Source organism: Rattus norvegicus, chromosome 5 (assembly GCF_021556685.1).
Source record: "Rattus norvegicus strain SHRSP/BbbUtx chromosome 5, alternate assembly SHRSP_T2T, whole genome shotgun sequence".
Lineage (NCBI taxonomy): Eukaryota > Metazoa > Chordata > Mammalia > Rodentia > Muridae > Rattus > Rattus norvegicus.
In genome coordinates this window covers 157,092,051-157,108,673 of record NC_141538.1, presented here as the reverse complement: position 1 = coordinate 157,108,673, position 16,623 = coordinate 157,092,051, and the positions used below count along the sequence as shown (strand labels likewise).

General features: G+C 46.7%; 1 protein-coding gene across 5 annotated transcripts in view; it reads left to right on the top strand.

Moving 5' to 3' along the window:
- Window positions 1–16,623, top strand: part of Pla2g5 (phospholipase A2, group V) — a 68,472-nt gene that overhangs the window by 12,340 nt on the left and 39,509 nt on the right. The window contains exons 1-3 of one of the 5 annotated variants that reach the window (XM_087547750.1): window positions 13,873–13,924; window positions 14,183–14,398; window positions 15,063–15,120. The gene's annotated coding sequence lies outside the window, so the exon portion shown is untranslated. 5 annotated transcript variants of the gene reach the window in all.

The window sequence follows — 16,623 nt, the reverse complement described above, 5'->3', positions numbered from 1 at the left end:
AGTGGCTCAGAACTGTCTGTAGGGGGCCTGATCCCCTCTTCTGGATTCCTTGGATACCAGGCACGCGTGTGGTGCACGTGCATACACAAAAGCAAAGCACCATGCACATAAAATAAACGCATTCAGAAACCACCATAAAGAACACATCCCTGATTTGTATAGAACATGGGTTGATTTCCTTACACCGAATAGGAGAATGCAGGCATGAGAAGTCTCCGGGTGTATTATTTTGTACAGCTAATTCCAAAATGGGCAAACTGACGTAGGAAGAATGTTCTCGACATAGAGTCTTTCTGTGTGTTGAGGATTTAACCGGGCTCCCCTCCCAATTTATATGTTCAAGTCCTCACCCTTGCTGTTTCAGAATGTGACTATGCTCGTGAGATCCCAGAAGGTGGGAGACGGGGGGCAGGAGGATCAGGGGTCAAGGTTCAAAGTTGTCCTTGGTTATATAGCAACTTTGAGGACAGCCTGAGTGACTTGAGATCTTGTCTCAAAAAACAGGTGACTGTGTTTGGAGTCAAGGGATTTAAACAGTGATGAGTGATGGGGTTAAAATGAGGTCGCTAGGGTGACCCTCTACCTGCATAGCTGCTGTCATCCTAAGAGGAGATGGGGACACACAGGGAGGAGAGTGGGAGGACACAGAGGGAAGGTAGCATCTGTGAGTTCCTGGAGACCCCCCAGGAGAAGCCCACCCCTTGCCAATGCTTTGCTCTCAGACCTCAGCCTTCCTGCTTTCCAGACGGATCTATTTCTGTTACTTACGCTCTCGAGTTTGTGATGCTTCGCTCAGGCAGCCTCTGGGAGCATCTTTGACTTTTGTGTTGCTCTGGCAACCATTTTAAAATTAAAGTTGGGCTCGCACAGATTCAGTACACAGCCAGTTTCCAGTTAATACCTTCTGCAGTGTCCCGAATGGTCAGTTCAGATATCTGCCTTCAGTCTCTTCCTCCCAGTGGCTGCCTCCCTACTTCTGTGACTCACCCCTCTCATTCCCCACAGCCGCTATGAGCCATACAGATAAACCTCCTGAGTGCCGGATGGCAATGGTGATGTCCTAGTTTGCCTCTCTGTTGCTGAGGTTTACAGCATGACTGACAGCAATTTGAGAAAGGAAAGGGTTTATTTAAGTGTACGAATTTCAGTCCACCATCGAGGCAAGGCAAGGCAAGGCAGGGGCCTGTAGCAGAAACCACGGATTCCTTACTAGCTTGCTCCCCATGGCTCGCTCGCTCTCTCTCTCTCTCTCTCTCTCTCTCTCTCTCTCTCTCTCTCTCTCTCTGCTTTTCTTTTCTTTTTTTTTTTTCCGGAGCTGGGGACTGAACCCAGGGCCTTGTGCTTCCTAGGCAAGCGCTCTACCACTGAGCTAAATCCCCAACCCCATCTGCTTTTCTTATGTAGCCCAGACCATCTGCCTAGAGATGGCAGGGCCCAAAGGGCTGGACTTTCCCATGTCAACCTGTAACCAGGAAAATGCCTACAGACATGTTTGCTAACACGAGGCAGGTTTCAGCTGACAGTCCCTCTTCTCAGGTGACTCGAGGTTTGTGTCTGATGGACAGCTGAAGCTGTGATGGACCAGTGACCCCACTTGGCTACTTAAGAGAAGATCCTCAGACTAAGTTTGTTGCCCTGCTAATTAAGGGTGATATCATCTACCATTGTCCTCAATAGCCTTCTGGGATCCATGCAAAATGGCGGACTCCCTTTACCACCAGGGTCTCACCTTCTCTGACCATATCTGGGGAACTAGAAACCCCATACCCCTCTACTTGCAGAATGCCACAAAGCCTTGTTTAAGATTACAGGTTCAACATCCTTTCTGCCTATAAGAATCTATTCAGCTAGCACCTGAGATGCCCGGAATACCCTATGTTAATGAGGCATCTTGGTACCCTAAGCCTTCAGCCAATGACCTCTGCCCATGCTGGATGTTCCTACCCCAGTCCCCAAACCTATATAATTTTTGAATCACCCCAAGTTAATCTGTCTCTCCTCAGTTGGCCCTGGTGTTGTCATTATCGCACATACTCGCAGGGTTTCTGAGCCAAGTTTGTCATCTGTTTCTTTTGCTCTTATGGACCAATATCAGCCGAAAATCCCCATGGGCAGGGATAACTTGGTCTTAGAATGGGTGGCCACATTATCCATCATCCTTGAGAAAAAATGTGTGTGCACTGAGGAACACCACACAACCACACAAGAGGGAAGACTCGGCCGAAGCCTGAGGTCTTACATTCTAGAAGTAATTGAACGGCCTGCTTCCTGGTATACCCACCTTTTACTTACATTAACAAAAAATTCTCAAGAAGCAGAAAATCCAGGGGTCACCAGGGTTTGGGGGAGTTGGCCACTGAGAGGAAAGTCCAGACTGAGGATCACCTAGAACACATTTAATCTACAAGCAGGTCTATAGCAGATTGTTTGGATTATTAATTGGTGCAGGAGAGCCTAGCCCAGTGTGGGGGGCACCATTCCCTAGGCTGTATTTGAAAGCTACCCAAGCACAAGCCTTCCAGTTAAGCCAGAAAGTGGGCCAGCAAGCGGTGTTCCTCCAGAGTCCTGCCCTGATTTCCCCAACATTGCTCTGGGTCCACGGAAGTGTAGGCTAAGTAAATCTGTTCCTCCTCTTAGGTTGCATTTAGGTCAGAGTGTTGAATCAGAATGGAAAAGAAACTAGAACAGAGGGGAAGGGGCAAAGGCTGCCTTTAGTTAGTGTACGTCCATTACGGGTCCCACCTCTACCTCCCGATGCTTAGGGGCTTGGCTAGATGGGCTGGGAAGCTCCCTCTGGGGGAGAGGGTTGTGCATTCACAGGGAGGCTCACAACAGGCTGCCTGCCATCTCCTTGTAGCAATGGGGAAAGGAGTGTGGCCCGAGTAGCCACCGGCCCAGGCCTAATATGTGACCCTAAAATTCACGAAAAAAAGCATATAACTGAACAGTTAGAGAGTTGCACCAGGCGTGTTCACAGCTGTGATAAGGAACGTTCCAGAAGGACCAGACTGCTCACCCAAGAGTGTCACTTGTAGAGGTGTGTGTGTGGGAATCCCACACCTTAGAGACAATGAGGTATATTTTTCATTTGAATGCAGAAGCTTCTAAAAATATTGCAGGATTGAAAATATTGCCTCCAAAAGACTCCTTAAAAGAAGGGAGAAGGAAAGCGAGGCAGCTCACGGATGGAAAAACTCCAATCTTGTAAACAGAAGGAAAAAAAAAAAAGATGAATAAGTGTCTTCGTCAAAGGCAAAATTAGTACTATTTAAAACAGCCCGCGGGGCAGGCAAGATGGCTCTGAGGGTGAGGGTGCTTATCAGCTGAGTTTGACTCCTGGAACCCACATGGTGCAAAGAGAGAACTGATTCCCATGGTGGTCCTCTGACCTCCAAATGCAGGTCTGTACATAGACAGACACACAGACACACACATGCACACAGGCATACACACACACGCGTGCACACACACTCACTGGATGCCATACAGTGTAGTTAGCACAGAATACCTGCTTGTAACCAGGCTATCTCTGCTTCTGGGGGACAAGAGAAGTTTAGCCCATAGTGCAAGGTCACAGAGGGGACCCCTGTCAGCTCCTCCAGTATGGGCTGCTGGGGTGTGGCTTCATCTGTGAGGCCATAGCTCCTGGCCTAACACTTCCATCCTGAGCTTTCCTCTTGCCGTTATCCCTCCCTCCCTGTTTTTTCTTCTCTTTCCCCTTTGAAGTGAGAGAGCGCTCTCTGTAACCCATACTGGCTTCAGACTAGCATCCGAGAAGCCTCAGCCTCCTGGGAGTACAGATGGGTTTTTGCCTCCAAGATGGGTCTCTGCCTCCCTTATCTGTAGTCAACACAGGTTCATTGCAAACAATGTTTTAAGGTCAATGTTTGAGGGTCATTCGACCCTCAAAGGGCCACAGGTTGAGAACCTAGGGCCCAGGTTTTGCCATTTTCCTGGCTAGCATATGAAAATGCCCAGTCAAGGCCTTTAGGTCCAGGCTTCAGACTCCAAGCATTAGAAATTCTCAGATCGTGATAGGATGTGATTTGTATCCTTGGAGAGTCTCAGAGGCACCTGGAAGATCATTTATGCCACCCACCCCCAGCTGCAGGGATGTTCATAGCCCAGTAGATGGCAGCATAGGACCGGCCAGCCCCATCTAATGGGGCCATGCTCTGAGGGGGCGGGGAAGATTCTGGGTTTTACATTGCCCTTTCTCCCATCCTCCCCACCCCCTTTTGTTGTTGTTGTTGTTTGTTTTTAAAGTTACACAGGCCAACAACAGAGGGACAGTTCAAAGCTCTGGGTGACCAAATATCTTTTCCCAAGAACAAACCTTCAAGATGGCATTTTACCACTTTTAAACTCAGGCACAAAGGGAAAAAAAAAACCCAGCTAATCATCACTTTATATAATAAGGATGTTTGTTCGCTGTGTGGAGAGGAAAAGAAGAAACTCGTCCCAACTATGGACACTTAAACCACACCGCAATTCAACAATCAGGTTTATTCCACAAAGGAAGGGGCGGGTGGTCTGGGGCTCTGTGGCAGATACAAAGAAGGAGACAGGCAGAACTCGATGGGCTGGTTTGCCTCTGGGAAGCAGGCAGGTGCTCTCTGGCCAGTGTGAATCTGTGTGCTAACCACTGCCCCACCGTACACCGAGACTTGTCTGCTGAGGTCTGAGGACCGCAGCCACATCTATGTCTCCCCGGTTCTTAGGTTAGTAAATCTTTCCAGAAGTGGTGAGTGGTAAAGGGTTCAGAAGAGCCCACAACCCTTTTCAGTTCAAAATGGCTCACTTAAAACAGTCCATTTTCATTTGTAAAGGAGTCTCCTAGGTTTAATTCCTTGGGTTTGTTGTATTTTGAGGCGATTCTCATCTGCCCGCCTCTGCTTCCTGGTGCCGAGATTGGAGTGTGGACCTCTACCCCAGCCAAAACTGAATATTTAACACACAAGTTGGTTTAAACTTGTTGGTCAGAGAAAATGGAAATCTAGGTATAATGGCTCATGTCTGAAATTCCAGCCCTCAGGGGGTTGAGGTGGGAGAGTCATGGCCAACCTCGTCTGCCTGGACTACAGGGTGGGATTTTGAAGGAAACAGAAAAAGGAGGAAGGAGAGAGTTTTATTTGGACAGTGATTAGTGTCATAGGCAGACAGGAGCACAGTGTAGCTACGGTCTGAAGAGAGAGAGAGGGAGGGAGGGAGAGGGGAGGGGGCAGGGGCAGGAGGAGGGAGAGAGGGAAAGGGAGGGGGAGAGGGAGAGGGAGAGGGAGAGGGAGAGGGAGAGGGAGAGGGAGAGGGAGAGGGAGAGGGAGAGGGAGAGGGAGAGGGAGAGGGAGAGGGAGAGGGAGAGGGAGAGGTCATGAGAGAGCAAGTGCAAGCCTCAGACACAATGAGGCATCATTCTTAAAGGATTCTGAGAAACAGGGCGGATCCCACATCAGGAAGCAGCAGACTTAGTAACTGACAGCAAGTGTGTCTGAGTCAGGTGTCTGGGGTTCAGGAATGGTGTGGGGGAGGGACAGTCTACTCTAGTGGGAGTTTGTATGTGCTTCTGTTTGTGTGTGTGTGTTTATTTACAAGAATTTCATGTGAGTGTGCATCGGTCTGTTTATGTCTTGTGTGTGTGTGTGTGTGTGTGTGTGTGTGTGAGAATGCATGTGTTTGCAAATCTGCACATGTGTGTTTGGTGGATATCTGTGTGTTGGTGTCTCTATGCCTCTGTATGTGTGCATATGCGTGCATGCACATTGTGTGTGTGTTGTACTTGCATGTGCACACATTGTATTTGTGTGCTTGTGCACATCTCTCATGTACTAATGTGTGTGTGAGCTTATGTTTGTGCACATGTGTAGGCATTTGTGTGTATACATGCATATATGTGTTTGTATGTGTGCATTTGTATACTTGTGTGTTCTCGGTGTGCGTGTGTACACGTTTGTGTATTTTGTATGTATGTGTGGGTTTCTTTTGCATGCATCTGTGTGGTTTTTGTTAACATCTGTATGCTGGTTTCTCTCTCTGTGTGTGTGTGTGTGTGTGTGTGTGTGTGTGCACGCTTAGGAATGTGTATTTTATGTGTTTGTGTGATTTTGTATTTGTACTTCGCATGTGAGTTTTTGTGTGTGCTCATATATGTATACATGTTTCTGTGCATGTTTTCATATGCCTTGTACTTCTGCTTGTGAGTTTGTGTATGCATTTAGGTGTGTTTGTGCATGTATATATGTGTTGGCGTTTGAATATGCATGTGTGCTTATGTGTTTATGTTGGTGGTTAGTTTGTGTCTGTGTGTTTGTAATAATCCATTTTTCAGAGGTATCTATGATATGAAACAGTATAAAACAACTTCAAAATTATCCATATTTAAATAAAATCTGGATACCTATTATATTAGATCCAGTGGCCAGAAAACCAAGAGGTATCTATGACATGGAACAGTATAAAACAACTTTAAAATTATCCATATTTAAATAAAATCTGAATATCTATTATATTAGATCCAGTGGCCAGAAAACCAGGAGGTGAATTGGGCCTAGGTGACTGGGGGCAGGAGAAAGAAACAGCATTCATTCGCACAATCGAGACCCATCAGAGACAAGCTCGCAGTGACCACAGACCAGCAAAGACACAAGTGGCTAGACATACACTTTATTTTAACATTTGGTAATCCAAATAAACCTTTATAGCCTTGAAACGTCATTGTCTTATAAGGAATATTTTAAACCAGGATGGAATCGCATGCACAGTGGGTTGTAAAAATGTAAGTTTGGATTTCTGTCACCATACGAAGATTCCCACCAACTTAAAATAGGAGGCTTGTTTGCTTCTTATTCTGAAAGGAAGTAAAACAACAACCAGAGAGTTGATTAGGACTAAGAAGCTTTAAATTGATGCTTCAGACCATGTGTTCATCTCAAGGTGGAGTGTTACATGACAGGTTGCAAGACCATGTGGTCAACATGGCCGCTATCTAAAAAAACCATTTGTGTTTACACACACACACGCAAACATCTGTGTTTGCATATGTATGTATATATATATATATGTATATATATGCAAACACAAATGTTTTTAAATAGAGTTGAATTTTGGTTACACACACACACACACACACACACACACACACACACACACATCCTTAGCAAGAGCTGAAGAAAGCCAAATATTGTTGCAGATTGTATAGAAGCCAACCTATAGCCAATGAGCAACTTACAGGAGTTTACAGCATAAGCTTAAGATATTATTTCCTGGGGTTGGGGATTTAGCTCAGTGGTAGAGCGCTTGCCTAGCAAGCGCAAGGCCCTGGGTTCGATCCCCAGCTCCGAAAAAAAGAAAAAAAAAGATATTATTTCCTTTGAGAGCAGAACACCAATTTGTGATAATATTCTGAGTCTCTGGAGGGAGAGCAAGCTTAGCTTAGTGTGTACAGGCTGGCTGTAGGAGCCAGGGAGAGGGGTGGGAGGCGCACGGGTCCACGTGGGAAGGCCGAGAACAGATTTGTTGCAGGGGGCAGTGGATTGGGATTAGGGTCCCAGTGTGAGGCTTAGACCTGCGAGAAACACAAGCACAAGGAGAGCCTACCGAGTCTTGCGACACCAATATTGTGAAATATAATGCGGGGAGGGGGTACCTGGTGGCCCCATGCAGATGTCCCCTGAGAAATCACTGGTCTGGTGTAAAAGATGGTTTATTTAGGGGAAGGGAAGGGAGTAAGGACCTGGATAAGGGGTAGGTAACCAAGTGGACATGTAGACAGGCAGACAGGTGGGAGCAGAGCCGTGAAGGCAGAGAAAATGGGGGATCCAGAGGAGATCAGAGGACAGAAAAAGGGAGAGAGGGAGAAATGGGCTGGAAACACATGGGGGCACACACAGAAAGAGGGGGGGAGGGAAGGGAGAGAGAGAGAGAGAGAGAGAGAGAGAGAGAGAGAGAGAGAGAGGAAGGAGGAAGAGGAGGAGGAGGAGGAGGGGGAGAGAGAGAGAGCTAGGGTGACAAACAGTCCTTTTCTATGCTGCCAGTACAGGAATGCTGGCAGCTGCTGGTGACATTGCTAGGTCCCTGGGAGGAGCCTAGGGAAGGCAGCTGGAGGGAGGAGTCTGTGTTGTATCCTCTGGAACAGGAGTTAGAGATAGGTGTGAGCCACCATGTGGTTCCTGGGAGTTGAACTCAGGACCTCTGGAAGAGCAGCCAGTGCTCTTAACCGCTGAGCCATCTCTCCAGCCTGTCACTGGGGATGTTTTTTAAACTATGTTTTTTCTGTCTTAACTTTGTATCCTGTGTTGTAGAAATTATTCAAACCCAGTCCAGGGTTTCTACCCCGCCTTTGATCATTCAATTCCTGGAGAAAAGACACACAGATTTTGTTATTTACAATAAGCCTTAAACCTCACAAGAGCTGTGCAGATATCCACCCTCCATGCTGTTAGACTCTAACTCCAATTGGCCAGACTTCCTAAACCATGGAGCCTTCCTCTTCCTCCTTTACCTTCTTCTTCCTCTTGTGGTCTCCTCTGACCTCCAGGCAGAGAACACTAAGCCCCGCCCATCTCAGTCCTGGTGCTCAACAAAGGCCATAGGCACCTTTATTTACCATTCGGAAATAACTTGGGGGGCAAGGTCACACAACATCAGCTGGGTCTAGGTGCAGACTCTCTTGTCTCTGGGGCAACCAGGTCTTGGGGCCCTGCACTTAGAATTACAGTACACAGCAAAAGACCAAACCGTAACAATCCTGAAACTTAAATTTTTTTTTTTTTTTTTTTTTTTTTTGGTGGAGTCCTCGAGGATTTCCATCCAGAAGAGCATGGCATGGTCGTATTGACAGTTTGACCATCGCACTGTCTTTGTCCTGCTTTGAATGCCTTGTGTAGTTACCTGAGGGACTGTCTTGAACTTTCGATTGTTATTTTGTACTGAGACCATCATGTGTTTTACCCAATCATGACCACAAGGCTTGCCAAAAGCTTCCTTTGATCAGGACAAGCTGTTTTGGAACCAAAGCAACAGAGCATGCCTGTGAACATAGATGAGAGAAAATAATGTCACTTTCCGATAGAATTAGTATGTTTCCCTCTGTTCTCTCTGCGTTTTGATAAACACTCCAAGTAGCTGTTGCTTGAAACAAGCTTGTGATATCCACTAAGTTCTTTTGATTTGTCTGCCAACATAGTGTTTCTAGAGACAGAAGTTTCCCGTAGCCGGGGTTGGCCTCAACTCTGTATTTATCTGAAGATGACCGTGAACTTCTGATCCCACTGCCTCTGCCTCCCAAGTGCTGACATGAACCACCGTGCCTGGTTTTAATGTGGTGTTGGATCTTGAACACCGGGCTTTGTGCATGGTAGGCAAGCCTCCTACCAAGTGAGCCACACTCCCAGCTCTGCTAAAATATTTAAATTGGGGCCGATGCTTTATCTGAAGGTCTGGATTTGAAGTGTTGAATGTTTTGCTGTTTTTTGCTTTGTTTTTTGAAATTGTGGTGATGGAGCTAAGATAATGCCGGGACTTTGAGATCCTCCATAAATAAAAAGTAGCTCCAGATAAATGGTAAAGAGACCCTTAAGTTTAGCCAGTCTCTCACTGTAGCTTTCCATTTTGACACATGTATTTTCATTTTTGACTTTCTCAAATATTTTATAAACTCCCCTCCCTCCCTTGTCCTCCTCAGCAATGTTCTAAATCCATCTCTCATAGTCTTGAGCTGCCTGAATTGTGCACCAATGAAATATGCTAGATTTTAATTGCCTAAGTTTATCTTTTAAGCTACTCCAGATGAGGTCTGGGGCTTGGTGTTGCCCACTGTCCATGCTCCTTCGAGATGTCAGCATCCTGAGAGACTGCAAAAGCTGTCTCAGGGACATCCAACCTGTGGGCGCTGGACCATGTGTGTCCCAGGACAGCTACGAACACAGTGCAACACATTTGTCTCAGTGCCAATCCGTGTCACCACACCTTGTCTCAGTGTCAATCCGTGGTCTACCCTGTGTAGCATGTGTTATGGATGCTGTGTGGAAGGGAGGGACAGGAGTGGGTCTGTCACATAGGTTTTTCCAGCCTCTCGTGTCTCCTTAGCAGTTAGAGAGAAAGCTCTCAGGTGGGAAAGCCATCTGCGTATTGTTGTGAGTGAACCTGGCTTGGTTCTACCTGTGACTAGGTTGCCTTTGTCCTAAAATTGGGCACGGGAGTGAAATTAAATGGACTCTGTGTTACCAGTGAGCTCATAGCTGAGATGGCAGCGAGATGGCGAGACGGTATGAACTCCTCAGCTGCCCATCCCGTTGCTTTAGGAGGGGACACTCAGAGACTAGCCATCACTCCAGAGGGCTCTGGTTCTGACCGTAACTCTTTCTGACACTCTGCAGGTGTCATTGTGTCTTTTTCTGCCTGTGTGTGACTGCATCCCTACAGCCGTTTTCTACAAAGATGGTTGCTACTACCAGAGATAAATGACTTCTTTTCTTTAAAAAAAAAAACATAACTAAATTTGTTTGTTAGTTTATTTGTTCATGTGAGTGTGCATGTCCCTGAGCTCTGGTATGGTTATGGAAGCCAGAGGCCAGTTTTCAGAAGTTGTTTCTCTCCTTCTATTATGTGAGTCCCAGGGATCGAGCTCAGGCCCAGGGTGGGCAGCAGACACCTTGTCTTAGTTTGGGTTTTACTGCTGTGAACAGACACCATGACCAAGGCAAGTCTTATAAGGACAGAATTTAATTAGGGCTGGCTTAGAGGTTCAGAGGTTCAGTCCATTATCATCAAGGCGGGAACACGGCAGCATCAAGGTGGGAACATGGCAGCATCCAGGAAAACATGATACAGAAGGAGCTGAGAGTTCCACATCTTCATCTGAAGGCCACTTGGAGAAGACTGGCTTCCAGGCAGCTAGGATGAGGGTATTAAAGCTCATGCCCACAGTGACACATATCCTCCAACAAGGCCACAAGGCCACACCTACTTCAACAAGGCCACACCTACTAATAGTGCCATTCCCTGGGCCAAGCATATACAAACCATCACATTCTATTCCCTGGCCCTCATATGCTTGTTCAAACACATAAGTCTAGGGGGCCATACCTAGCCATAGCATAATAAAAATGTATATTTATTTCAATTTCCAAAGTCTCCATAGTCTACGACAGTCGCAACAATGTTAAAAGTCCAAAGTTCAAAGTCTCTTCTGAGATTCATTCAATCACTTAACTGTAATCCCCAAAGCAAGTCAGGAGACCAGTTGGGCAAACGCCAAACTCTGTACCTCCATGTCTGATGTCAAGTGATCTTCAGATCTCCAACTCCTTTTTCATTTTTGTTGACGGTAACAAACTTCATTCTCCTGGGCTGCTTCCCCTCCCTGTTAGCAGCTTTCCTCAGAAGGTGTCCCATGATTCTGGCATCTTTAACGTGTTAGAATCTCCAAGTCAGCTTCACAGCTTCTTGTTCCAATGTCTGGGATCTACACATGATCTTCTGGGCTCCTCCAAAGGGCTTGTGTCATTTCTCCAGCTCTGCCCTCTGTAGAACTTGAGGCTCTGGTTGACTCCACTCCACTGCTGCTGCTGTTCTTGGTGGTCATCCCGTGGTACTGGCATTTCCAGTATTCTGGGGTCCTCAAGTGCAACTAGGCTTCACCAATAGCCTCTCATAGGCTCTCTTCATGGTGCCAGGCCTCAACATGACCCCTTCAGAACTGGGGCATCAGCTGCAGCTGACTGCACCTTTACCAGTGGCCTTCCCTGGCCTCTCACAGTGCCAAGCCTCAGCTGCTCTCCTCAATCCCTTCATACCTTCAAAACCAGTAACACCTGGGTGACTCTTACACATTACCAAATCCAGCTGCAGCATGAGGTACAATCTTGGCTATCTGTGGAATGCAGCTTCTTTGTGCTCCCAGAAAACACTTCTCAGATATCACATCTCTGATGCTGGTCTCTTCTTAATCACCATTAATTTCTTACCTCCAGCTAACAGTATCAATTGTTCCAGTAGTCCCTTCTACTCTTGACTCTAAAACCAGAGCTGCATGGCTGAAGCTGTTGAGTTCCGCTGCTTGCTGGGGCTAGAACATGGCCCCTTTTATTCTATTACCAACTTTTTATTTTCCAACTCCTTCACTGTCTATGCTTGGCTGTCCTGGAACTTGCTCTGTAGATTGACCTTGAACTCAGAGACCTGCATGGCTCTGTCTCCTGAATGCTGGGATTAAAGACATGTCAAAACACCCCTGGACTTAAGCTTTTCTTCTCCTAGAACTTGCTCTGTCCCAGACTGGCCTTGATCTCACAGATCCGTTTGCCTCACTCTCCTGGGATTAAAGGTGTGTGCTACCTTGCCTGAGCCTAAGCTCTTCGTGGCTACTGTTCCTCAAGATCCAGATCAACAGCCTGTGTCTTCCAGCTTCAAGATCTCGATCACAAGTGTGCCCTCCATTTCTGGATTGTAGTTCATTCCAGATTAATGGTCCCAACTACTCCTGTTCAACTTCAAACACGAATAATAAGCTTAGCTGGGTGGGATCCTGCCCTGAGCTTATCACTCCCTTAATCTCTGAATACAGGACTCAGCTCCATTTCACTTCCTGGTGTTCCTTTATTATTCCATATTTTATATATTTATATTATTAACATTTAAAAATATATTATTATACATTTTATATTTTTCCTTTCTCAGCATGCTCCTTTTCCTTAAAACACACTTTATAAGACTAAACCAGAGAACAAAGTCTCTGCTGAGCCTTTTTTGAGACTCCCTTTGTCAATGCAATTAATGTAAATCTCTTTTGCTTAGCCTCAGGTAGACTCTTTGGACAAGGGCAAAAGGCAGACACATTCTTTACCAAAGTACCACAAAAACAGAGTCTCTAAGCTACTTACTGAAGTTCTCCACGAAAACCTCTTGGGCCAGGTCCTCACAGTTCAAATCACTCATAGCAACAAAGTCTTCCATATTCATACTAGGACAGCCCATTAAGCCCCACTCAAAGCATCCCACTGCTTTCCAAATCCAAAGTTCCAAAATCCACATTCTTCCAAACGAAAGCATGGGCAAGTCTATCACATCAATACCCCACTTCTGGTATCAACTTCTGTTGTAGGGTTTTACTGCTGTGAACAGATACCATGACCAAGGCAAGTCTTATAAGGACAGCATTTAATTGGAGTTGGCTTACAGGCTCAGAGGTTTAGTTCATTATCATCAAGGTGGGAGCATAGCAGCACCCAGGCAGGAGGAGCTGAAAGCTCTACATCTTTATCTGAAGGCCCCTAGGAGAAGACTGACTTCTAGGCATCTAGGACAAGGGTATCATGCTCACAATGACACTCATCCTTCAAAAAGTAGGTGGCCACACCTACTCCAAGGTCACAACCACCCCAGTTGGGCCACACCCACTCCAACAAGGTCACACCTCCTAATAATGCCACTCCTTCATACACCTTTACCTATTAAGCCATCTAGTTGGCCCATAAACACCTAGCTGACCAAATCTTAACATCCCTGCCAGTGGTCTCTCCTCACAATAAGCCACTACCACTGGCTGGGGGAAGACAGTGCTTCTGTTTATTGAATTAAATTTCCCTTCCCGTCCTGCATCCACCATTGGAGCTGTTCTCTGTGTTTATTTAGATGTATGGTTCCTTGAAAAGGACTCAATGTTTATGTAACTCTGTGTGTGCTTTTAAATGATACACAGGATCCTGCACCGTACGTCCCCTCCCCTTTGTGTGCCAAGCCTGCAAATTAGCAGAGACTCCCAGCTCCTTTGCCAAAACCAGTCTGGCAGAGTGACAGCTAAGAGAGGAGCTTGGATCTGAGGAAATAAGAAAAGAGCCTTTGCCAAGCCTTGTGGGAAGCTAGGGCAACCTGGACAGCAGATGTAGTTGTGAGGAGCTGAGCCGGTGGATGCTGGAGCAGACAGAGCAGGGTCAGACAGTGGGCGGGATGGAGGGAACTGTTCTCTTTCCTTTCTTCTCTCTCATTATGTAGCCCAGGCTAGTCTCAAATTAAGGTTCCTCTTCAGCTTCCTGAGTGTAGGAATTACAGGTTCAGGCTCCTATGCTTAGCTAGGAGATTTTCTACACTGTGTTTTCCTTCTGTTTGCTCCTTGATTTCCTGCCCTGGAACCCTTTGGGTCAGAGGCTGGGCCCTGGAAACTCTGACAAGTCAGGCTTGACCTCAACAGGCCAATTAAACAGAAGCAACAGAGAAAAGCAGAGAAGGACGTGTTCAACATAGCCATGGTGGAAGGGGTGGCAGAGAGATCCCGTGAACCCCAAATTCATCTCCTTCACACGACATAGGTCTTGGCATGAAGAGGACAGGAGGAGCAGCCTCGGCCAACATGTGGTCCTGAGTGTCACTCACTCGTCTCTGCTCTAACACCCTGCAGGGTCGTCTGGTGAGCTGTCAGACCTTCGAAGGTCAGACTCTTCCTCTGGCTGGCACCAGGCTTTGGCTCCTTCCTACTCGAAGTGTGGCACTCCTGGGGGGGGGGATTTCAGGTTCTTAGGTCGGTTGTTGAAGGGCAGGGTTCAGTGTCTGTCTAGATCTTCATTTCTGTCAGAGTCACGTCAGTCCCAAATCACTACCTGGTGAGAACTGATGAAAACCAACACAGGCAGTCTCGTGCCCTCAGAGTTCTTTCCTTCCTCTTCTCCTATCCTTGTACCTGGGGACACCCAGAAGGGCAGGCCACACCTCAGGGTGTGGATCTCAGCCAGTGCTGCCTCTTCAGGCGCTTGGTGACAAGGTTTGAGCAGAGTAGCTGTCACCTCTCTGTCTCCTACCCAGAGTGACAGTCACCAGGTAACAGCACATTTACTGGACAGCATAGAATGGCCGATTCAGGCCCACCACATAAGAGAAAGTATCAGTCGGACAAGGAAAGGGCAAGGATCTGCCAGAAAACCCATGAGTGCAAACACTAATTATAAAGAATGTAATTACTGACAGAGGCCAGCTTGCTGGGCATGAGGGAGCATGCCTGTAATCCCATTGTAACGGAGCTCAGCAGGTTAGCGTCTCCATGGCTGGCTTCATTTCTTTTCCTTTTGCCATGACAGAATTCGTGGACGGAAGCAACTGAGGAGACACAGCGTTTGTTTCGGTTCACAGTTCAAGGTAAGCCGTCGTGGTGGGGAAGTCAAGGTACCTGGTCATTTGAACCACGGAAGAGAGTAAGAAATGCTCTCTAGGACTCAGTTCCCTTTCTCTGTTTTACAGACTTCACGGCCCCTAGTCCGGGGAGTGGTGCCGACCACCATGAGGATGGGTCTTGTGACATAAATTAATTGAGTCAAGATAATCTACACAGACATGCGCAGAGCCCTTTTGCTAAGCTGAGTCTAGACTCTGTCCAGTTGACAGAGTGAGGATGACTCCAGTTCCCCACCCCCAAGACAGGGTATCTTTGTGTATCCCTGGCTGCCCTGGAACTCACTCTAGAGACCCGGTTGGCCTCAAATTCAGAGATGCACCTGCCTCTGCCTCCTGAGTGCTGGGATTAAAAGTGTGGGCCACCATGCCTGACTAACATTTTATTTTTTTAAAATATTTATTTTATTTTATGTATCTTCAGACACACCAGAAGAGGGCATCAGATCCCATTACAGATGGTTGTGAGCCACCATGTGGTTGCTGGGAATTGAACTCAGGACCTCTAAAAGAACTGCCAGTGCTCTTAACCGCTGAGCCATCTCTCCAGCGCCCTAACATTTTATTTTTTAACAGTTATACCTAGGCTTCTTCTGAAACCAGAAGACAGTAGGCAATAACACTACTCACAGTTATTCCAGGGTGAAGGAGAGACACGAACAGTTAAATTGCTGGGCTTGTCACATGGGAAGCAACAGATACTGTTTCTAGGTCCAACTCGCATGCTTGTGATCTTAAATATCTAGTAGAGAAATAGGAACATTCCTGCCAGCAAACCCAGGCAAAAATGCATGCACACAATTGCCAGGGTGGCAATGTTTTCATCTTACCAAAATATTAAAAGCCATTTATCAATAGCTCGCTAAAGCCATGTGAGTTCAAAGCATTGTGTTAATTACTTTGATCCATATAGTCTCAATCTAAGTGATTACCTATCTATAAGCCAATTAGAAAATTATGTCAGTCTGTAGGCCCAACATGTAACATGCATGTATGTGGACACACTTGAAAACATGTACAAAGATCTTATATCTGTGGTGTGGAAATGACTTTCTGTGGGAGTTTGAGGACCTGAGTTTAGGTCATCAGCACCCAGGACATAGCCGGGTGCCGATGGTACACATCTTAACCCCAGTGCTGGGTAATCGGAGACAGGAGGATTCTGTGGAGCTCTGGCTGGTGGAGCTGAAGTTCACTGAGTTTCTGGTTCAGTGAAAGATCCTGTCTCCGAAAGTACGGTGCAGAGTGACTGAGAATATCAGCTTCTGGCTTCTACATGTCTAGGCGTGGGTGAGCATGTCTGCAATACACACATATGGACCCTTCTCTGCTTTCTGTCTGCGCACACACACACACACACACACACACACACACACACACACACACACACACACACACTATCATATTTGCTCCCATAGGTAGTCTTCTGACGTTTGAGGACCAAACTTTTGGGTAAAGCTATTTCTAGAA